General features: G+C 36.4%; 1 protein-coding gene across 3 annotated transcripts in view; it reads right to left on the bottom strand.

Annotated features, from left to right (window-relative positions):
- MEF2A (myocyte enhancer factor 2A) overlaps positions 1 to 25,489 on the bottom strand; it is a 107,440-nt gene that overhangs the window by 55,942 nt on the left and 26,009 nt on the right. For 2 of the 3 annotated variants that reach the window (XM_039844088.1, XM_039844089.1), the window contains exon 2: positions 22,008 to 22,093. The exons of the other annotated variant lie outside the window; for it this stretch is intronic. The gene's annotated coding sequence lies outside the window, so the exon portion shown is untranslated. The remainder of the gene's footprint in view (positions 1 to 22,007; positions 22,094 to 25,489) is intronic. 3 annotated transcript variants of the gene reach the window in all.

Here is a 25,489-nt window from a genome sequence, read left to right as displayed (position 1 = left end):
AAGTTGAAGTCTTATTAAATTTACCCCTAAAATTCTCTTGAATGTTTTCGTGGCTCTAGTTTTAGCTCAGAGTGTTTTTCTCAATGCATACAACGGCAGCAACGAGAGCCGGCGCCTGGGATTCTTCTGTGTCCCACGCACTTTTCTAAGTACCTGCTATGTTTTAACTCATTCAATCCCAATTGCAATGTTCTGCATCAGTTATAGTTTATCTCATTTTTATAAATGGAGTTACTGAGGCAAAGAATTATTAAGTAAGGGGCAGAGCTTGGAATATGAACTCATGGTGCCTGGCTCTACAACTTCTCTAAACATTACAGAATATCTTTAAAAGCTTCTGATGGCCTCCATGTCAAAAGATGAACTAATAATCTGCAGAGCCCCAATCCACCTTTACAAACTTTTCTTGCAAATTACAATAGCCACCAGCAAATTACTATTTGTCCATCCACAAAACACTATATACTTCCATAATAATATGCTCTTAAATAAATCACTAGTCCTTTGGCTATTAATGAACTCTTTATCAGTTGAGATTCAATTGGAATGCCATCTCCCTGATGAAGCCGAGACCAATCCCTCCCTGTCACTCCCCCGCCACCGCGGCAGAAAAAACCACAGCACCCAATTTTGTGGAGGTGGGTGTATAAATTCCATTTCCTCTGAGTCTGAATCTTTCAAAAACAAGGATTTCCTATTCCACCTATCTCTAGAATAGAATGACTGGCAATGATATAATCTGTCATGCTCTGAATGACAGTTCTGTCAAAAACCTGGTGCTTTCAAACATATGTAATAAAATATTTATGGAGGACTGGGAGACAAACGCTAAAACATTCACAATAGTAAATTCTCTGGGGAATTTTATTGAAGTATTTTAATCATTGTGCATGTATATCTATTGTACTGTACAATTGTACTGTACAAATCCAGAGTCTGAGTAAATCTGGCTTTTGCTCAAAAACAATGAGCTTTCCAATTCTTATCACTCTCATGGCATTTCTTACGTATCTTCCCTCATTCATTCTTTCTTCATTCATACAGAGCATTAATTGATCATCTATTAACTACTGACAATGTATTAACTGATCACCTACTTGCAAAAAAATGTGCTTTCAAATACTGAACTAGACACATTGGATAACATGGTCAAGAAAAAGAGGCAATGATTTCTAATCTCGCAGAGTTCAGAGTCTAGTACCCCTACAGACATTAATTAAAGCATCGTATAAATGAATCTGTGTAATTCAAAACTCAAAAGTTCATTTTATCTGACCTAAATTCATGAGTCAGGGAAGGCTTGCCTGAGAATGTGTCTCATACTCATATATACCCTGACGAGGGTATATGTATTACGCAGAGAGAATAGCATGTGTGAAAGCTGCCTGACAAGGGAAAGCGGGGGATATCAGCAGCAGTCCCCAATCTTTTTGGCACCAGAGACCAGTGCTTCCATGAGAGTCTAATGCCCGATGATGATCTGAGGCGGTGACGCTAGCGCTGAGGAGCAGCTGCAAACACAGACGAAGCTTCGCTGGCTCACCCTATGCAGCCCAGTTCTTAACAAGCCACAAACCAGTAATGTCCACAGCCTAGGGGCTGGAGACCCCGACGAGAAACTGAAAGATGGCTAGTCACTGGCGGGAACCAAGCAAACAAGCAGCTGTGCCACAGAATGTTTGTTTTCTCAACAGATTGCAACATAAACGATAGAAGTTGGCTTACTCCAAATCATTTTCCCTAACAGCTCACGTTGCATCCAATCTCCATTTTGAAAACTTGCACTGCAGTAGGCGAAATAAATATTCATACATTTCACTGCAGAGATGTTATGCTGACACCTATAAGGCATAGGAACTATACTATCTCGTATAATCTAACAATTCCGAATTCTAGAATACATCTGAGCATTTTGCTTTCGACAGTGGGGGAGGAGGCTGCTTCGAACCAACCTTCCTCTGAGAACCAGAACAGCAAAACTAAAGTCATCTGTTTAAAGCCACTGGAGAACTTCCAAGACAGTGAGGATTTGTAGAGCTGAGATCTGGAAGAAACAGGTGAAACCAAACTTTAGACTCATTTTTCCCCTAGAGTCATTTGCGGACTCTTAAATTATTGGCTGAGAGGCTGAGAAGCTAAGCAGATCTCTCGAGGGTTCTATGGGTGGGACGCGAAAACTAGATCCAGGGCCTGCCAAGGAGGAAAAGCCCCAGTAAACACACCAGGGATCTGGAGGGAATCGAAAGGACTATGCCTGAGGTATAAAGGTAAAGCAGGTGTACACCAGGCCACACAGAGGAGGCACAGCTTCAGTTAACCTCGGTCCCTGCTTGAATTAAGTAATCAGACCTACCTACTGCCATTAACCTACCTGCATGCTAGTAAAATATTCTCAAAAGATTTCAGGAAAAGTAAATCTTATCAGCGAAAAAGTATCATCCAGAAATTCAAATTATCTTATCATTTTATATAAAATGTCTGAAAATAAAAAAAATAACCAGTCAAGATCTGACTGAAAACCAAAATTTTTAAATGGCAATAGAAATACGCCCATAGTAGATCCAGATAATGGTGTTATCAGACGGAGACTTTAAAATAATTTAATGTGCTCAAAGAATTAAAAAAGAAAAAAAGAATTTCAGCAGAGAATACTTAAAAATATGAAAAACAAAGAATAGAAAAGTACCATTTTGAAAACAGAAATTAAGAAATTGGTGGATGAGTTCAACAACTGGTCAGATATAGCTGAAGAAAGAACCAGTGACCCAAAAGATAATAAAGAAGAAAATATCTATACTGAAGCCCAAAAAGACACAACAAGAAATACAGAAGAGTGTGAAAAAACTATGAAACATGAAGAAAAGATCCAAGATACATGTAACATGAGCATCTTAAATGATGCAGAAAAAGCATCTGCAAAATACAATACCCTTCTCTGACAAAATAACCAACTGAGATGGGAAGAAACTACCTCGACCTGATAAAAATCGTATCGGAAAATCTCACAGCTTATACCATAATCAGTGGTGAAAGCTTTTCCTCTAAGATCAGAAACAAGACAAGAATGCCTGATTTCACTGCTCCTTTTCAACAATGAAATGGAAGTTCTAGCCAGAGCGATTAAGATAAAGAAACAAAAGGCATCGTAATTGGAAAGAAAGAAGTATAATTATCTGTTTGCAAATGACGTGATCTTACATGTAGACTCTGTTGAAGATTCCACAAAAACATTGTTAGAATAAGCAAATTCATCAATATAGAAGGATACAAATCAACACACAAAAATCGGCTGTATTTCTATACACTAATAATGAAAAGTCTGAAATAAGAAAATAATTCCATTTACGATAGCAACAGGAAGAGTAAAGTACTCAAGAATTAACTTAGTCAATGAGGTGAAAGACTTATACGCTGAACACTAAAAAACAAATGATAAATTCATGACATAATAGATAGACATCCATGCTCATAGACTAAAAGACTTAATGTTGTCAACATGTCAATATTATCCAAAGCAATTTACAAATACAATAGAATCCCCATCAAAATCCCAATGCTGTTTTTTGCAGAAATAAAATTCATATGGACTCTCAAGAAACTCCAAATAGCCAAATCTTAAAAAAGAATAAAGTTGGAGACTCACAGTCCCTAATGTCAAAATTTTCTACAAAGCTACAGTAATCAAAATAGTATAGTACTGGCATAAAGACAGACCTATAGACCAATAGAACAGAATAGAGAGCCCAGAGATAAATCCACCCATACATGCTCATTGTCGAGAAGGGTCAATGGACACTAGCAACACAGTAAAACAGCAGCCCACAGAATGGGAGAAATTGTAAATCACAATATCTGATACAAGGTTAATATCCAGAACGTATATTTTTTTAAAAAAAAACAATACTCAACAACATAAAATGAACCACCCAATGTTAAAAACAAGCAAAAGACCTGAATAAACATTTCTCCCAAGAAGATATACAAATGGCCAATAAGCACATGAAAAGATGCTCATCACTAATCACTAGTGCAAAATACAAATCAAAACTACTCTAAGACACCACTTCACACGAATTTGGATGGCTATTATCGAAACAACAACAGAAACGAAAACACCAAGTGTTAAGTGGACGTGGAGAAATTGGGACCTTTGTGCATTATTTTGGAAATGTAAAATGATACAGTTGCTGTGGAAAACAGTATGGCGGTTACTCAAAAAACATACACAGAATCACCACTTGATCCAACAATTCCACTTCTAGGTATATACACAAAGAACCGAAAGGACAGACTCAAATAACGTGTTTGTATGCCAGTGTTGACAGAAGCATTATTCACAATGGCCAAAAGGGGCAAACGACCCAAATGCCTGTTGACGCGAGGAGAAGCAAAATGTGGTACACACATCAAGTGGAATATTTTTCAGCCTTACAAAAGAAAATCCTCTCACATGCTATAACCTGAACGAACTCGGAAAATATTATGCTAAGTGAAATAAGCCAGTCGCAGAAAGACAAATAGCATGTAATTCCACTTAGATGAGGTACCTAGAGCACTCAGATGCACAGACGGCAAGGAAAATGGTAGTCGCCAGGGACAGGAGGGAGGAAGGGACGGGGACTTCTTGCTCAATGGGTGCAGAGTCTCCGTATGGGATGATGAGAAAGTTCTGGAGATGGGTGGTGCTGACTGCTGCACAGCAATGTGAATGTACTTAATGCTACGTTATGTACATTTCACCAATTTCAAAAAATACAAATACTCAAAAAAAGTATGTACACGCCTTTAAAATAACTGCAGGATTCAGATTTTATTTACACAAGCTAACCACTACCTCTTCAGGTCAAATGATAAAGTGAAAGAAGTTAGTGGAAAACGGCAACATTCAAAACCTGCCTTTAAAACTCAAACCTATCTTCAGCAAACACAGATGGGCACTTTTTTCCCCACAGAAAAAGTCATATATCTTAGGGGAGAAAAATAATCTAATGAAATCGCAAGGCCTACAGAACTATTCAGGCAACATTAATACTGTAAAAAATTAGTCTGAACTTTCAGTTAACTGAAAATTTTTTTTTAATGTCTTTTTTTTAAAATCAGAAACTAGAGTTTAAAAAAGATTTCTGATATGGGCTCTGCTGTCTTAAGAGGTATTATCATAGGAACCAGCACCCAGATTCAGACCAATTGATACTAACGCCCATCACAGATGTTCAGTCTTTTTAAATCAAGTTCATTTACTGTTTTAAAGAACCTTGTTGCTTAAGTAAATATCTATTTTAAGAGCGGGGACTGTAAACAAAGGTGAACTTTACTTTCAACTCGGCCCTTATTAAATAAACACCAATTCTGAGAGTTCATCAGAACACCCCATTCTGATGGTTCTAGTAAATCAATTATGTACTAAATTTTTTAAAGCTACTAAAATAAACTTTGTAAGAAAAAAATTATGTACAATCAACAACCGAACTCTCAATAAATTAACAGGTATCTATCGAGAGAAAATCTTTAGTGATTCATCACTTCTTTAAAAGAGATCTTAAGAATTCAACTTTGCACCTATTAAACTTGAGACGATGGTCCAGAACCACACGACTGGGAATGCCAAGCAGGAAGCTAGACACAAGACTCAGACATCGGGGCTACAGGACGCCTCTGGGGGTCCGGGGCATATAGATAATACTAACATTGTGGCGGAAAATGTGCTCATCTAGGGATAAAACGTAAAATGAAAAGAGAACAAAAGCCCCAAGGAACAAAACACTTATTATTGTCATTAACAAATGAATAGCCTAAAACTGTCCTCTCGACATAAGGTTTTCAACAATGTGGCCAACATTAAAAATGTTTTTTTCCAGGAAGAAATCTGACTTTCAGCTTCCCTTGAAAAATCTACTCTACTTTGAAGAATTCATTCTAAAAAAAAAAAACAATAAGACAGTAACCAAAAAAAAGTATGTACATAGATGTTCATCCTGATGTGATTCACACACTGAAACCATGGAGGGGACGTACTATGCAAGCGCACAGGGCTAATCTGTCTCTGTAACGAGGCGGCCATGAAAAGCTTGAAAATTTCACCACAAATGTTCACAAGACATTGTTGTGGGAGGAAAACATATATAATTCTAGTACTGCTTTTAAAAATTCTGGAGATATGGTGTGCACAGACAAAAGGGCACAGTGTGTATATTCACATCCCTGAAATTAATAACTTGGACAGTTTTTAAAAATGATTTTTTTCCTAAAATAAATGTCATTGTTGTGACAAGGATAAACGTTATTACAAACAACAAAAAATGATGGCTGCTTTTAAAATTAAGAAGAGAAAGAAATCCTGAAAACCAGAAAGCATGAACTTTAAACATTACTAAAATGTTACTTCTACATTAGCAATTTTGCAATTTCCAGGCACTCTTTCTTCACGACTTGCTTGGAATTTCAAAGCATTATCTGACGGCTGAATGAAAAACCTGGATCCCAGCCCCAACCATGTCACTAAACTAGTTGCATAATTTCTGGTACCTGACAATTTCTAAGTAAAAGAAACTGTTCTTATAACAAGAAAACTGAAATTGTACGTATTACATGTACCACATGAGGCCAGAATAAAATACTATACATTTGCAAATATTTGAGGAACAAGTGATTCATTATTGCTATTAACAAACATATTGCTAAGCGTAGCATGTTATTAATATTTATGATCAGAAAACAAAATGAGTAGTTTATTTTCTGTGTGCCTATTTCACATACTTACTCCCTTTGAACCATATTAATACTTTTGCACATACAATAGAAATCAGAGAAAAGATTAAATGGCAAACATTATCTTGTAATTTCCAACAACTGAATGTCAAATTGTTATCAAAAAAGCAAACTAAACATGAAATAGATAAAATTACTAATATCTGAGTAATATAGTATGTTATATATATAAATCTACAGTGTTTACATTTATAAATAGGTTATACTTTAAATTGTTCCCTTCCATTTAGTACATACTTATTTGATTTCTTCCTTTTTCTGTAAATAGTTTATCAAAAAGAGTGCTGAGTCTATATTGTTCCAGGAACCATTTTAAATTATTTTCTTTAGCAAATTTCAATCAACCTACTAGAAAAAGAGTAGAATCCTATAATTTCCCACTTACCTAAGAAATCATCTTATATTGTAACCCCTACTCCTTTAGCAAAGAAAAGGCTGAAATCGAAGGAGAAAAGTATGTCATCCAGAATCAGTTCGGCCAGAAACTTTTCTACTTAACATGGCAGCTGTCCCTCAACTTTGGTCATTCAAGTACTAAACTTCTCAATCTTTCTTCTAATTATGTACAACCGTACACTATTGTTTATCTATTTTATCTTTACATCGATTCCCTTTTCTACTTTACTAAATGTACTTAAACGCAAAACTTTACTATTGCTGCAATAGAAAAATTAGTGTAACTTACCACAAACGAAAGATAGCCTTAAAAATAACAAAAACAAATATGAAGTAAAACAGAAGCAATTAACTACAATGCTAGTATGCATATATGTGTATGTATGTGTATCATGGTATTATTACTTCTAGTTTCCAAGATTATATGGTAAATACATATATAACCTATGTAAAATACACCACTGATACACTAAAGTACAGGCTATATTCCAATTTTGTCAACTGTCCCAATAATGTTCTGTAGAGCTCCACCCTCCCCTACCTCAACTCCCCTCAATACAGTATCTGTCCAGGATGACATCACATTTAGCTGTCCGCCTCTTTAGTCTTCGCCTAGAAGTTTCTTGGCCTCTGCTCTTCATGACATTGACATTTTGAAGACTACAAGCCAGTTATTTTATAGAATATTCAAAGAATAAATTAGGTTTTCCTCACATTTAAATTCCCAGCAAAAATACTAAAGGTGATTTTACATTCCTTGTAGGGTATCATAACCAGAGGCATTTGATGTCCATCTACCCCGTACTGATAGGCATTAAATTCTTATTAGAATGTCAAGCATACATAAAGTATTGTATAAATGTCAGTCAGTATTTCAGCTCTAACATTCCATAATTCTAATTAATATTTATTAAACACTTCTAAAATTAAAGTCTATATCATTTGAAGATTACAATCTCTACTGAACAAAGATAGATTTTATCTTTGTGAATACTATGCAAGACAACATAAATCATCACCAAAACGATAGTGTATAAAGTTGAAGGACATCCCAAGAGTTATTAAAGATGTCATTATTACGGGGGGAGAGGAGTTATACTTGTCCAACTTCACTGGTCAGATAAGACACTATTTTCTTCTGTACAAAGTTTCTTTCACGCTTTTAGGGAAACCACAAAATGCTGCAAAGGGCAAAAAGAATCCTACATCGATTTTCCCAAACCCTCTCAAATCAAACTCTACTGTACTTCTCTGCTGTGCTCCTCACAGTAACCACGGTGAACGCTTCCAACTAGAGGGGAGGCTCTGCGTGGCCCACCCACACGGTAAGGACACAATGACAACTCCGCGGCTGCCCAGAAGCACCAAGGCTTTGCCATTCCAAAAGTTTGTCTTAGAAAAATTAACTATAAATACATATTGTATTTACAAAGTACAATAAAAAAAATCGGGTGACAATTATCAATAATTGGAGCCAGGAAAACCACCATGACCTCCCAGTGACATCTGAACAGGAGCATGGAGAAAATTTCTCATCTTTGGATTAACAGAAAATCACCTATAAGAGTTCCGATTATTAACATCCATCTGCATTAAACACTTTTTCCTAAACCTCCATATTACTTTATAATGCTTAACAGCCAACGGTTAGAAAACAGACATGGACCCCACCTCTTCCTGTCACACATAATCGAAATGAAGCCAGAGACAACAGAAGTCCCCCAAAGCCCCAAAGCCCATCAGGAAAAGAAGTGGGACTGATCCCGGCATCCGAAGTAACAGTTCACGTGACATTTACGCCGCCAGGGACCTCGTTTTCAGTAATATTATTAGAGGAAAGGACAATCCCCAAAAGGTAAAAACTTTTCATATCCTCAAAATAATCAGATTTCCAGACATTAAGACAAACAAGATCATAAAGAAAACACTTCGAACTCAGTGAAATTTGCCCTGTTTATCTGGTAAGGTATTTACTGACTACCATTAAAGAGAAATATATTTCCAGAACAGCCAAGTGTTTCAATGTTTACTTTTATGTGAAAAATAATAAACATATCAAAAGCACAGAAGAGGAAACATATACTCCCATAAGAATATTCTCACTCTACAGAGCAGGTTACAATCATTGTCTTCCAAATAAACACACAGAATATAAAAAGACCACGGAACAAAAATCTTTAAGTTTTTATTTTGCTAACAAGCCCGCGGCCATTACAAACAGAAGGAAGACTACAGACAGAATCCTTCCTGCCTTTCATTCCTAAATGAAATCAAGATGATTTTTTTTTATATGGCAGAGATTATTTCATATAATTAATTAACAACAAATATTAACGAATGCATCCCAAGAAATTTTGGTATATTTCCATTATATTTCTATCACGAAAAGAGGTGATTTTTCCATTTCAACTAATTTGACTATCTCCAGAGAATTAAGATACAGTTTAAAGCGAAACCCTAACTAAAACAGTATTATGTACTTAAGAGAATAATTTACTAATTACCAATAAGAGTTAAGTCTCCTAATCAATATAATGTTTCTGCATTCTAACTTTTACACAAGAAAGGATTTTAAAGTCCAGCTACTCAAAAAAAGATTTCACTTTATACTATACAGTTGACCTTTGAACCACCCGGGTTCGAATTGCGAGGGTCCACTTATGCGAGGATGTTTTTCAATAAATACTGTAGATGTGTTTTCTCTTATGATTGTCTTAACATTTTCTTTTCTTTAGCTTACTTTATTGTAAGAATACAGCATATAATACACATAATATACATAATATGTGTTCACCGACTGTTTATGTTGTCGTTAAGGCCTCTGGTCAACAGCAGGTTGTTTAAGTGTTTAGGGAGCAAAGTTATACGTGGACCGGCAACTTTACAGGGGTCGGTGCCCCTAAGCCCACAATGTTCAAGGGTCAACTGTACAAAAGTTCAGCTAAGAATATTGAAAAGTCTCAAGATAACATTATTCCTATCCTAACAAAGAGGAAGAGCCAGACAATCTATAAAGCATAACTTTTCTCGAGCAGCTTATCAAAAAGCGGAGGTTGCAAGGCAGCCGTGGGAATGGAATTCCAAAGGCTACGAGCCTCTCTGAGGCTGACGCACCTTCAGCAGAACTCAGGAGAAAGAGGCGTGACCACAGACGCTGGAAGCAGCTGCCATCTGAAGGGGCCTTGCAGGCTGAGTGGGCCAGCAGGGCAGTTTAGAATCTCCGGAAAGCCCGGACGAAGGGGAGTGTATTTCTACGGACCTGTTCTATGTGCTCACAAGAAAGGTTAGGGGACAATAAAAAAGACGCGAGAGAGGACCCCTTGGTGACACACAAATTTCTGTCCACCTTCCAGGCATCGGTTATTTTACCGACTGGGCTACAGTCAAGTAAATTTCTCTTACCCTTAGTTTTCAAATCTATAAAATGAGAACAAATTTTCACAAACGGTTTTGTGAAGACTCATGAAGTCCTTGTTTGGCACTAGTCACATATCGGGTGCTTAAAAAAATTATACTATTATATTCCTCAGTTTATTCCAACTCCAAGTACCCATTTGCTGATCATAAAATTAATGAAGGCAGCAGCACAGGCTTGGCTGCTACTTAGAGAACACCTAAAAGGCAAAGGAGCCCAAAAAAGGGGGAGAGGTTAAGAAGCAAACAGAAGATCGATTTTAAATTCTGCTTATTTAATAAGACATTTAGAAAAGTTCTTCGGATAATCTATAATAAGCGGAAAGGCTGGTTCTTTGGAAGAAACCTGTGGTTCTTTTTTAATGAAAGGAAGAATCATCTTTTAATTTATCTGGATTCATAGTTCATGGTTTAGATACACTGGATTTTCATCAAGAATATATTTTTTTTTAACCTGTTTTATATCATGGACATCACAATAATTGGACTGGATTTATTAACAAGATTCTTTATTGCCTGTGGGGCTTCTGACTACAGAGAGAAACGCTCGTTATTCTTTATGCCTTTTTTTTTTTTTTTTTTTTTTAATGTTTGGGTTCCTTGATGTCTATATGTAATTTAAAATAAACACCATTAGATACTTAAAAGGAGATTCCTAGTCCTTTAGTTCCAATGATGAAAATAAAAGATGAAACAAAATAAACCAGGATCTTTAGAAGCAATCCAGAGCAAAGAAGTCTACGACTAATTATTGCTTTTTTTCTCCCTACAGACATAAACGCAGCCTAGGCCTAGGCCAACCACACACCACCCAGGGGTTATGCTGGTAGTAAAGGACAACTGAAGAAATTTAGAATGAAACGGTAGAACGTGAAAATGACAGCGGAGAGAGAGAAGAGAGGCCAAGTAAAGGGACCCCGGAACTACTTTAATTCTGAACTTCTTGTTAGATAAGATGGTAAAATCCTTCCCGTTTTGGTTAGCCTCTCTATTACCTGCAGCAGCCATCCTCCGTGATACACACAAACAGATATTTTAAGAGCTGATAGTAACCTGTTCCCAAAAGGATAAGTAAATTATAGATCATTTAAAAATGTTTCAAGTAGGTTATTTGCATATCGAATCATAAATATTCTTTTCTTGATCTATCACCTACTCTGTGATTTTTATTCTAGACAAAAAAGATGTACAAATGTTCATAAGACCAAAATCTTCCAAGTCAAAACACCAGATAATACAGAAGGCTAGAAAGAAAATTCCTTGTAAATAAATACAGATCATACAATAAAACATATATATGCCTAAATACGAATTTGCTACACAGTTCTAAAGAAAGCTATTTCTGATATCCTATAGGTACCCAGTATAGCACGGTCTTTAAAAGAAATGGTAATGTGTAAACTGAACACAATTAAAAATTGATGGGGGTGAGGGGAGGTAGATGGAGTAAAAGGGGACAAATATGTGGTGACAGAAAGAAATCTAACTATGGGAGGCGAACACACAATGCAAAATATATATATATATGGGAGATATATGACATATATATATATGCATGTATGTCCACTGTACTGTCACTGAATCTGTTGTACACCTCTGAAACCGACTGGATTTCATTGAATCCCATGCCCACTCATAATAAAATTAAAAAAAAAAAAAAAGCCAAACAAACAGTGTGGGTAATAAAGGCAACAGGAAGCCGTAAAAGCATCCAACGGATGAGCACCTGTAATATCTCACAGATCATGCAATCATACAAAAAAAGCCAAATCATCAAACGAGACAATGTTCACTAATATCCATCATAAATGTTCAATAGTTATCCTGGTAACGCCAAAGGAAGAAATTATGCCCACTGAAGAACAGTAGCCAGGAGATTAGTGGAATGGGTCATTTGTTGATGCAGCCGCCATCTCACCCGGCCTGGGCAACTATACCAGTGCGTGATTGCTCTGGAATTCCACATCCGGCTGGCCGACTTAACTGACCAGTGTCCGGTTTCGAATGAAAACGGTCCTTGCTGGTCCAGTGAGGACTCGGGTTTTTCTTCCACTGTTGAGTGAACCTACGGCCACAGCCTCTGTCATCAGGTAACGCATCAACCAAAAGAACGCGAATACACGCATCACTCATTATATATCCAAAGTTAACTCAAGAAGTGAAGGCAGATGATAGGTGATTTTTTTTTTTTAATGTGCCTCAGACTTTCTGCAAAGGGCCTACCAAAAAACGGTATTTATCCCAAAGCCAGATCCCGACAAAGGAGCTAGACTGTGAATACTAAGCTTAACTGTCTTTCACTGATGTTTAGTAGGCAGTAACAAGTACTGGTAATATCAACAAAAAACCGCTCAAACTGTACATTCTCTGTCAGACAAATTTGAGAATCTACCTTCCTGCCAGTTCTCTGCCCTTACAGAATTAATTTTCGATCACTTTTAATGTGAGAAAATGTTTCTTTGTTCCCTCTAAAATAGGATGTTTCACTTAGTGTTTACCAACAATTAAATCCGGGCAGAAATTCAAATTCTAAATTAACTTAAGACTATCATTAAACTACTGTTTTATGGAAAATTAACACTCCACTTCAGCCAGAATTGTACATGCTGTATCTAATTATATATTTTTTTAAATACAATGATATGTTGTATGAACACAATGACGGCTATTAGTCACTATTTAAAAAATGATCCAACGCAAAAAAAAAAAAAAAAAAACTATTTTCTTTACTATGAATATAAAATTCATACACTTATATGGTCATTACTTGAAAACACAGTTTTGCTTTCACAAAGGCAGAACATGCCCTACGTTCATTCACAGGGTAAAATTTAAAAACACTAATATCTGATTCAAGGGATAAGATCGACAGAGGCTAAAAACACATAGAGCTTTAAGAATCCCTTACTAACTAGAAAAGGGACGGCTTAAAGGACTGTCTGTATTGTGACAGATATTCTGGCCTGCAAAACAATTCAAATGCTGTAAATCTATAGAAAAGAAGGCAAGGAATCATTATGTCTCAAGGCCACTATGAACAGTGGTATAGGCTGTACCCTGCACATGGCATGGGGCCAAGAGAAGGCCCACGGGCACTGAAATTCAGGTTGCCCCCCACTCTCTAAGCCCCGGAACCCTAGCAGAGGGCAGCACTCACCAAAACTAGGGGACGAGCCTTTTTCTGACTGAAAAGCGGGCTGAGGCCTGGCTATGACACCTCATAGCAACAACCTGTCGAAAAGTAAGGACAACTGAAATATTGAATGAATATTGGTGCCTTTATCTGAAATTCTAACACCAAAATATCAGTTCTAACACCAAAATATCAGTTCTTATTCTCAATCTTTTAGGTAATATTGTCAACATAACCAAACATAAAGAGGTTGGGAGAAGAAAGAGGTAATCTAAAAGCTGGTTAAAATACGTATCTTAATTTAAATTTTTCAATATATTTTGTATGTTTCAACCCTCCATTTTCAAATTAGAGACATTTTAAAGCTGAATGCGAAAAAATTAGAGGAAAAGCTTAGGGGTAAAACGTGAAAAGCCTATTCCTATTAAGGAAATATATGCCTTGTTTTCTACACTATGTAAGTAGTGCTAAAAGTCTATATTGGTCAAATAACCGGTAAAGCATTTTTAATTTTCTACAGAAATTAATTAATTTTATGAAAACTAGAAGTAATTTTTAGTACCTGTATCACTCTCTTCTTTTAATTGTATGGGAAGTACAAAGTTTTTTTAAATTGTGCTTTCTTAAAGTAAGACATACTTTTATTTGAAAATTATATAAAGTATCAATCATGATAAATAATCCAAAGTACTGCCTAAAAAGACATTATAAAAATCAAACTTTTGCATCAGAATGACCAGTCTATAAAGTTTCCATTTTACTTCTAGATACACTAATGAACACGATTGTCAGGGACTCGATTCTTCACTATTTCAATTCTTCAAACGGAGCAAGAACATAGCTCAGACTCTTACAGGAAATTTTAAGGACTGAAGGTGACCAAGGTTTTGCCACCCCAAAATGGGCCTTTTGGGGTACTGATTTTAAGCTGGTTATTAAACAAAAGACTCAGAAGGAACCTTTGGGCCTGCCCCTTGCCGGCTTAAAGGAATTCAGACAGAAGACCCAGCTTCAGGAAGGAAACCAGTGTGCTCACCTTAGCCTGTCTGAATTAAGTGTGACAGGCAGGGAGGGAGGAGCCAAGCAAGAATCTGTTCTTAGACTCCCCTCTGTGTCTCATTGTTTCCGGTTTGTGCGGCAAGAATGTGTTTACCGCATGTTTGCTCTTTCCCATCTACCTGTAGATTGTCTGCTCCCCCTCTGAAATCCCAGACCCCTGCTCCCCTTATCCTTTGTCCAAAATGGCATATAAACCTCAGCTGCCAATGGGTATTCAGGTCTAATATCTTATAGCACCCCCAAATGCACATCCATAATAGATTTTCTCCTGTTACTCTGTCTCATGCTAATTTATTAGCCCAGCTAGAAGAACTTAGAAGCTAGGAGGAAAGTTGTTTTTTGCGCCCCCACAAGCTATAACCACAGGGCACCTTGGGCTCCATAGAGATAGGCACAATATTAAAATTATTGGAAAGGAGACTGTAAACTGCCTTTATTAAGACTCAAGCCCGTCCACACATGACCTTCATAGCCAGATTAATTATGCCTCCACAAGAGCAGCGTCCTGTCTCCACACGGATGCACAAGAGCAGTGAAGGACACGGCGAGGCGAGGCGTGGAGACGAAGGTGACGGCCCCGCCCGCCGCCCCCACGCGCTTCGGCACCGGCGCGCCCTCGTTTGTAAAATACAGATGCCTACGCCTACCCCAAATAGTTTTGGGGTTGTCAGGATTTCTGGGGGGAAAAGCTTGCCAATACTTTACACCCTGTACAAAGAAATCATCGATACTAGAAACCCACCTCGGTTCCCCACATTATGATTCAAATGCTAAATATACTAAAACTTTTAACCTTACATCACCCAAATCAAACCTGCATATGTATGTTGCTCTAGGTCTGACTCTATCTTTATTTACAAAGATAATTGATCTGAAGATTATTTTGGAATCAGAAGATTTCTAAATGAATGTGGAAACAAGTATAGAAATGTGGGCAGGCGTGCAATGAAATTAGGAATTGGCATATTTGGTGTTAACGTATAAAGTACACGAACATAAAATGCAGACATTTTACCGGTTTCATTTTTGTGTGTTTTGATTTTGCTTTACATAAATGCAACCGCAAATTCTGATTTCATGTGATTCTGGCTTCTTTTGAGAAACGTTTGTGATACTAACCTGTGTAAGCAGCTGCAGTTCATCTACTTTTATCACTATGAAGCATTCACATAATGCAAAATAACACAATTTCATTCAGTCAACTGGTAAACAGTGTATTGACTTTGCAGCTATCACGAACACTGCTGCTACCAATCTTACCAACACATCTCAGGACACATGTTCACGCATTACTCAGGGGCAGACCCATGGAAAGAAATAACTGGGTCATAGAATATGCAAATATCAAACGTTTCCCAAAGTGGCTGCAACAACATATTCCCACTGTCGGTGTTTACTGAGTTCCCATCACTTAACATTCTCCCCAAAATTTGCACTTTTAATGTTAGCCATTCTAGTGGCTTATTATGGAAACTCTTGGCAGTTTTAATTTATGTTTCCCAAATTACTAATGAGGTTAAAGCACCTTTATCATATATTTCTTGAATATTTGAATTATTTTATGAAGGGCCTTTTCATGTCTCCTGCCCATTTTTCTATGGGATTGTCACACTGATTTGCAGAGTGTCTTGAATATTCTAATACGTGCCTTTTGTCTGTTTTACTATTGCAAACATGTTCTTCCGCGTTGGCTTGCCTCTCTATTCTAACAGTAACTTTGCAAGAACAAAATTTCCTCATTTTAAGGGAATCAAATTTAGCAGTTACTATATTAGCGGTTTTATTTTTTTAACAGCTAACTCTGCCTGTCAGATCGTCATGTTCTCCTTGTATCAGCTTCTAAAGTTTTATAGTTTTTGCCTTTCACAGTGAGATGTACAAATCAATCTTCAATTGACTTTTGGCATGGCACATGAGTCCTTTTTTTCCTGAATGGATCACCAAATGCTCCAGTATCATTTATTGAATAATTCCTCTCTCCTACTCTAAAGTGCCAGTTTTGTCATAAAGCAAGCATCCACAAACACAATCACCCTCTTTCAGACTCTTTTATCCTTGTGGCGTTATTTCATGGAAGTAATTATTGTAGATTTATAAACTCTGAGTACAGAAAGTCCTTCTGCTTTGATCTTCTCTTTCAAGACTACCTAAGCTATTCCTGGGCCATAAAATTTCCTTTAAAGCACAAAACAAAAACAAAGAAGATATCTGTAATATTGATTGGGGCCACAATGGAGCCTTGAACAATGCGGGGATGGGGGCGCCAACCTCCCTCGGCTGTAAATCCCAGTAATAAAGATGGCTCTTCACACACAGGGGTGTCCAACTGTGAAGTTTATCCGTGAACGACACAGGTTTGAACCGCACAGGTCAACTGAGCTGAGGTCAAGTGAACAACGTAGGTCAACTGAAAAAATCCACATGTAAGTGCACCCACGCTGTTCGAAGGTCAACTGCACTTTAAATTGAGACTAATCCTCAAAAGGGCATGGATTATATAACCCTCAGAAAGGCATAACCTGAACAGAAGACTAAATGAACCCTACAATAAAGGCTGCTGGGACCCATGCTGACGAAACTTAAAAAAGCCTCAAAAGGATTCAGCTGATACCAAGTAACTTATGTGTATGAAAACAAAGTTCAACCCTCTATTAAGAAATAAAGTTTCTTCACCCAACATTGTCAAACCACAATGTCCAGCATCCGAACAAAAATTATAGGAAATGAAAAGAATCAGGAAAATGTGACCCATAAGAAGAAAAGTCTATCAATATAAAGAAACCCAGGAACAATGAAGTTAATGAAATTAACAGATGAAGGCACTGCAACATTACAAATAAACTCTACATTTCAGAAAAGGTAAAGAAAAATAAGAACATGAGAGAGAAATGGAAGAAGTAAAACTTCCAGAGATGAAAAATAATGATCAGAAATAAAAAATACACACTTGATGGAATTAAAGACTCATATACTGCAGAAGACAGCGAACTTGAAGACATGACAATGTTAACCCTCTAAATAAAGCAGAGAAGAAAAAAAACATCAAAGAGCATAAGTGTCAACAAAGAAAATACCAAAAGTATAACTGGAATTTCCCCAGTCCCAAAATGCAAAAAAAAAAAACTGGGGCAAGTGGGATATTTGAAGAAATAGCGGCCAATGTGTTTCCAAATTGGTTTAAAAAAACTAAAACGAAAAAAGCTAAGAAGGATTTCCTCGAAGAAAACCATATTCAGGCATATCATAATCAAATGACCTAAATACAATCACTGAAGAAGTCTTAAGAGCAGTCGAGGAAAATAATTTCCAGATGGGGGTACGAAATAAGAATAACATCAGACCTTCCGTCAGGAACCAGGTGAGCTATTCAGAAACAATTTCACAACGCATTACCAGAGATAAAGTGGGACATTTCAAGATAGAGGACCCAATTCATCAAAAAGACATTTTTTAGAACTGTATCTGCCTGCACCTAATTACAGCTCAAAATACATGTACCAAGAAGTGAAAGGGGAAACAGACGAATCCGCAATTAAAGCTGAGGATTTCCACACTCCTCTCAGCCATGACTGAACAAATGCAAAACCAAAAGGGATAAATCTTGAATACGATCAACCAATTTGATGTAATCGACAATTTTAGGAAGCGCCGCTCGACAGAACACACATTCTTCAGCGCACACAGAACATCCACTGACACAGACGACATTCTGCTCTTTATAATAAATACACTAAGTAGGTTCTTGGACCTTGAAAGCATTAAATTAGACACCTATTAGAGAAAATATATCTGGAAATTAAACCAAATTCTTGGAAATTAAAAAGGACAAAAAGAATCACAAAGAAATTTAAAAATTCTTTGAACTTCATGTGAATGAACAACACATAACAAACTTTGCAGGATGCAGGCAGGTAAACAAAAATTTAAAATATGAGTGCTCAGAACCCAGAATGAAAGAGGGGATATCACCATAGATCCTTCGAACATGAAAAGAACAAGGGATGCAGTGAGCACTGATACACTGGCAAAGCGGAAAACCAGAGGAGAGAAGGGGCGATTAGGGGGATCGTTGTACGAACTACATAAATGTCTAACCAATGCACTGTATACCTGAACCTAATACATTTTTTTTTAAAAAAAGGAAACATAATATGCAACTTCATGTCAATAAACTAGAGAACTTATAAAAAAATGGATAAATTCCTCGAAAGACACCAACGACTAAAGCTTATTCAAGAATAAGATAAATCTGAACAGCCTGATAGCAATCGAAGAAAGTGAATTCACAGTTGAAACCTTCCCACAAAGAAACTCCAAGCCCTGAGGTATTCACTGGTGAATTCTATCAAAGAAGAAATAACACCAATGACTCAGAAATTTTTTCAGAAAGGAAATCTTTCCAACTCACTCTATTATCCTGGTTTAAAAAAAAAAAGGAAAAATTATTTAAAAACTACAAACCAACGTCTACTGTGAACACAGATGAAAGAAATTTTAGCAAATGAATCCAGCAATATATATTGGTTCAATATTCAAAAATCAATGTATTTGATTAAAAAATGTAATTATGCTGAAACAGGTTAAAAAATGTAAAAATACCTCTTCATAAAAATATTTAATATCCATTCATAAGAGAAAAATTCTCAGCAAGCTATGAATAGAAGGACATGTCCTCAATCTGATGAGTTAACCTACAGCTGACATTATACTTAATGGTAAAAGACAATGTTTCTGACCTAAGATGAGGAGTTGGGCAAGGATGTCAGCTCACCACTTCTGTTTAACATTGCACTGGGAGTACCAGGTGTTGCAATAAAGTGAGCCAAAGAAATACAAAGTATAAAAATTGAAAAGGAGAAAGTAAAATAGTCTTTATTCACGGACAAGATAGTGGTGTACGCAGAACATTTGAAGGAATATACAATGATGCCACCAGAATGTTTAGCAGAATCACAAGTTACAAAGTTTTATATAAAAATCCATTATATTTCTATTTATTACCAAAAAATTTAAAATTTAAGCTGCCACTTATAACAAAATAAAAATATAAAATACAGATCAATTTAATTAAAATATGTAATACCTGTACAGTGAAAACTACAAAACACTTCTGAGAAGAACTAAAGACAACTTAGAAGGAAGGAGACCAAGTTCAAACACTGGAAGACTCAACATCCTCAAGACTTAATTCTCCCTACAGTGGCCTCTAGGATAAAAGCATGCAGAACCGAAATGCCATTAGGCTTTTTTGCAGAAATGGACAAGCTGAATCTAAAATACACAGAGAGAAATGCAAAGAACCTAGAATAGAAAAACAACTTTGAAGAACAAAGTTGGAGGATTTATACCACCTGATTTTAAGACTCACAATAAAGCTAGAGTAATTAAGACAGTGCAGTATTTTAATAGAACAGATATATGGATCAAAAGAACACATTAGGTCAAGTGATTTTCAACAACAGTGCCAAGATAATTCAACAGGGGAAAATGTAATCTCAAATATGCTTCTGGAACAATCTGATTTTCATACGCAAAGAAATCAATCTCATCCCTTACCTTACACCATATTAAAAAATTAACTCAAAGTGGATCATAGACCTAAAATATAAGAGCCCGAAGCAGTTCCAAGACATGAAGGATAAGAAAAATAGTAGGAAAAATTTTGCCCAATCTCTGTATCAACTCTTCCAATTTCTACTCCAAATCAGGGCAGGATTATGAGGAAAAATCCCTAATCTGAAGCTCTCCAGTCAACATATGAACCCAGTCAACCGATGAATCTATTCAAAAGGAAAGAGCATCTCCCATCTAAGTACTCAGTAACTCCTAAGCAAGTAATCAACTCAAGCACAGCCCTCAGAGCCAATAGAAAGCCTGTCTCCATCCTCCAGCCTAAGTGAATGAAGCATCACAGAGGAGTCACTAGTGCTTAAATATGAGCCAAAATGTAACAGCTGAGTTATACCCACAGCCATGACTGAGGTTCAGAGAAGGCAGAGTTCTGAGCTCATGGGCATGAGAATGGCTAAATTCCTACAGTGCTTTCACTCAAATCACTGTTTTAAGTAGTTAGCACACAAAAGAAATATATGAGAAATGTAAGATTAAAAAAATAGCAAATAAACATTCGAAGATTTACAGAAGACTATCCAAGACTTATATTAAAAATGTGAATTAAACTTCATTATTTCCATCCTGCCTGTACATATCCAAGTTTTGGAGTGAATGATACTTTACTTCAATTGGTGCATATCATAAAATGAGCTGCTGTTCAAAATTTAACAAGAAAAATACACAGCCAGAAGAAACTGATATTAGAAAAAAAGTATTTCAACAAAGAACTCATTTTGTAAGTTCGTAAAAATAAGTTCTTTCTACCGTGTAATTATTCAAGGAAAAACGTAAGACTCTGTTAAATAGCAAAACTTTAAGAAAACAGAAAGTCTTAAGTACCTTTCCCAAGTTTTTTTTAATGACATAATCATCAGACTTCAATGATATTTAAATATTTAAAATGTTAACTTATTATAATATACCAAAACTACCACCGAACATTTTTTGAAATTACATCATTTTAAAATATTCTAGTACTCATATACTCATTTATTTTCCATTTTGAAAAAAAAGGTAGAATTCAGATGAGGTTTCACGCATGAAAACTTATGAAGAAGATTATACATCTTAACTGGAACCATTAATCCAGACCAATATAAGTTTTCAAACCAAAATAGCCCACTCTAGGCCTTTGAATTTTTTGCCTTAAATCATAGGTCCACATTTTTTAAAGGATCTCGTAAATTAGCTTACTTTTTTGCTTTGACCCTTCCATTTTTCAAGAACTATGGCTGGATTCGTCCCCTTTGTCTTTCTCTTGAGAACTCTTTCCTCAGCTTACACATCTCATCTTCTCAAACCCTCCCCCGCTTCCCCCTAATACCGTCACAGTCAATAGGAACTACCTACTTTAGATCCTTTAAGGAAAAAAAAAAAGGGAAACTGATATGGAAATGGGAAAGATGAAAAAAATCTGAGATTATCTCAGCACTGTCAGACAAAATATGAGAAACTGTCACTATATAATATTATGCACTTCAACGACATTTTACAAATTTCCTTACATCATTAATCTCCAAAATAAATGCCAAAATAACAACTGCCAAACTCACAAGAATCTGATTTTTTTAAAAAACATCTCCATTATATTTACTTCGTATCACAGAAAAAGAAAGTGTCTTACTAGAAATGATGCATCAACAAAAAGTGCACTTAGATATGATCCTTGCAGAAAATTCTTCTTTGTTCCTTTTTCACAAAATGCAATTCCTGAATAAAGAAAAAAATACGAGATGGGTTAGTAATTGTTCTTAACTCTAGAACGGAATTAAATATACATTACAAATTCCAACAATAACACTATGCCTGGCACACAGATCCACAAATACTTGCTAGATAGAAAAATAAAATTGAAAAGTCGGTTGTTTTACTTGGCTAATAAAAACAAAGTCAGCCAATTGGGCATTTCTAACGTGACTCATCCATGTTCTCAGGTATTACTGGGATGTTCAGCAACAGCCTATGCACTCCAAGAGTCACTAATTGGTTGCCTAGGCTCCGTTTTCCTATCATCTATATCACAAGATAATGCTTGATATTTACCTGGTATACACAGCCTATTGAATTTATATTTTGATAAAATAGTGGAAAATGTTCATTGTAACATGTTCTCATTTAGGAAAAAATGTCAAAGGGTCGGTGATTTGTATTGCCATAAAACATGTTTATGTTCAAATACAATGTCTACACTTGCAGGTTTCATTAACGATGATATGAAAATTATGAACGTAAAATGCCAAAAATAAGCATAAAACTGATCGATGTCGATAATTCGCATTAATAAAGGAACACTGGTGAATACTAACCAATGGGTTAGTGCATCAAGAATAATCCAGTCCTGCTTCATTTTTGCTTTGCTACCTACCCTCTTCACACCCAGATTGCCCAGGATCAATTATAATGCTAACCCAATAATTTAGAATCGCATGACTGGGTGGTTCTGGCAATCCTCAGGTAAATGAACCTTTATCAAATGAAAATGATAAGTTTTCCACCAGTCTTTTGAATCTGTTTCAACAGTATCATTGTGATACTGTCATTTTGTTTCTATTTGAAATGAACACCTCCTATGGGAGGGGCAAGGACCACAAACTGCCATATACTCCTTTTATATTAAATTATTAAAAGCTCCAACTTTAAAATATAATACACACACAGCCTCTTTTTGCAAGGTTAAAAGGAGCTTGTTTCAAAGAGTCAATTTCAGCTTTTATTCTAATCGTACTAAAATGCAGACAAAAAAAATACTCCCCAAGCATAATTTTATTACCAACTTCCAAAATCTAAAAAGTCAAAGTGAAACTACTTTTCACAGGTCCTCGAGCTAAACAAAACTAATGATTTTAATACATATTTTAACAGCTTTGTGTCAGTGTCAAAGCAGGAATGACACTTCGGCAAACTGATCCATGGTAAATAACTGATTAAACACAAATTTGATAGCTATACATTGTGGTGTATATTCTCACATCCAAATTCATTCAGTTCTGTAAATGAACTGTTATTGATACCTGTGTTTTGTACATAGTTCTCAAGTAGTTTCTAAAATGCAATACTCTAAAAATCTAGTTTTTATAGTAATCTACAATGAAACATCCTCTGACCTTCAAAAAATAAAGCCAAAACTAAAATTCTAGTGTTGCGACTAGCTATAATTAAATTTTACATACTGAACCTCCGAATTCCATTGCTTCTGTCCAGGAGAGGGCTAGACAACCTGTACGTCTAACTGCTATCCCTCCCAAACCTGGTCCAACCAACCCCTAGCTCCCTCTACCTCTTCTTAACCTACACTGTTACCCTGGCTACAAGCCATGGCCCAAACTGTCGAGCTCCCTGGCTGGAAACAACCTTCCCCCTTGTCGCTAACCTGGGTCAAATGCCCAATTCAATGACACCTTCTGTGAGGGCATCTTCAGGAAACCTTTGCCATCACTCCCAGGGGCAAAATTAGCTTAGTTTTTGAAGTATGAGTCTCTTCTATTACATTATATGCTTTTTCAAGAGAAGGAACTTTTTACTTTGTTCACGTTTTATCCCCGATAGGTAGTCAATATGACCCATTCAGAAAATACTTACTGAGCATCCCATATATTGCAGACACTTTCCTAGGCGCTAGGGATAAATCCCTATCTCCACCCTGGACCTCGTGAACCTTACATCTAGTGGGGGCGGCTTACAATACACATGAATAAGGAATACGTAAGACATGTGGCAGGTCAGTGAAAAGTCCTTAACGAGAAAAACCATTAAGCAGGGGAGGAAGTATTATCATAAGGAGGGGATTAAAATTTGAGAAAAGGCATCCAGGGAAAGCGTGATGAAATAACGAGGACGTGCAGGTGGCGTTACTGCAACAGCAGCAGTAACATCTGAGTATTTATCATCTGCTAATCGGTATCCTAATTGCTTTACATGTATTAACTGACATGAAGCCAACAATAACCTATTATCCTCAAGCGGAAACTGAAACACTGAGAAGCAACTCGCCAAGGTTACGCAGCCAGGCTGGTGAAGTGGTGAAGCCAGGATCAGAAAGCAGGCGTGCTTGAACAGCTAGCCCTAACCACGGGTTCAATTAATGTTTTTACCGAATGAATTAAGCGGAAAAAGAATTCGTACCGTAGCAAGAGATGAAAAATGCTGCAAAGCAAATTTCAGTGTCAGGACTGACTGTTTTGAGCAGCTTCGGACATACGACGATGTACACTGCGCATCAATACCTACCTACTCGACAGATATCCCGACGATAGTGGGTGCCTACTGTGAACCAAAATGATAAAGACTGATGATTTCTCAATAACTTGTAAAATATATTTTAAATTTTTATGTGACAGTTACCTGAACTAAAAATAAAAAGTACACACTATCACATGATTAAAAAAAACAACAACAACAACAAAAAACCTTTAGAGAAAGTGCTTTGAAACAACTGAGACGCTGGAAGGCATCATCACAATCATGGTCAAACACTGAATACCAAATTTTACACTGTGGCACAATTTACTGTCAACTTCCAATTTCCCATATTAACAAAGATTAAATGAAAAAGTTCAAACTCGTGTCTTCAAATGTCTCAACTCTGCTGTATCAAGCAAACAGAAAACATCCAGTACAATTATTGATGACTGAAGAGCTGAATGGCCCAAAACAACCTGCTGCTTAACAGTATCTCTTGCTATGTTAACTTCTTATTCGCGGGCCTGATCAGTGAATGTCAATAAGCTAGAAGCAAAAATGAAAACGAGGTGCTGCAGACAGGGTATTGATTCCTAAGCTGCAAAACTTAAGGGCCTAAAAACCTAAGCATCAACTCGAATCTTGATTTTAAAACAAACTCAGTACATTTATGAAGAAAATTACTGTCTTATGTTTGGAAATCCATCAAAATTTCATTGGACACCTCCAATCTGAGCATAATGCAGTATCAAAGAAAAGGTTTCTATATGAAAACAAACAGCTTTAAAATCAATGCAGATTAAGTCAAAGATGAAACTGGCAGGAAAAAAACCACAAAGCACAGACTATAAACACAATAAAAGGTGCATATCTGCTCAAATAGGAACTTCAGTTTGTAATTAAAACTTAGGTTTAGTGGCAATGGTG

The sequence above is a fragment of the Pteropus medius genome, unplaced genomic scaffold, assembly GCF_902729225.1.
Source record: "Pteropus medius unplaced genomic scaffold, Ma_sr-lr_union100, whole genome shotgun sequence".
In the NCBI taxonomy this organism is placed as follows: Eukaryota; Metazoa; Chordata; class Mammalia; order Chiroptera; family Pteropodidae; genus Pteropus; species Pteropus medius.
Note: the sequence above shows the minus strand (reverse complement) of the source record. Positions and strands in the feature narration are given on the sequence as shown.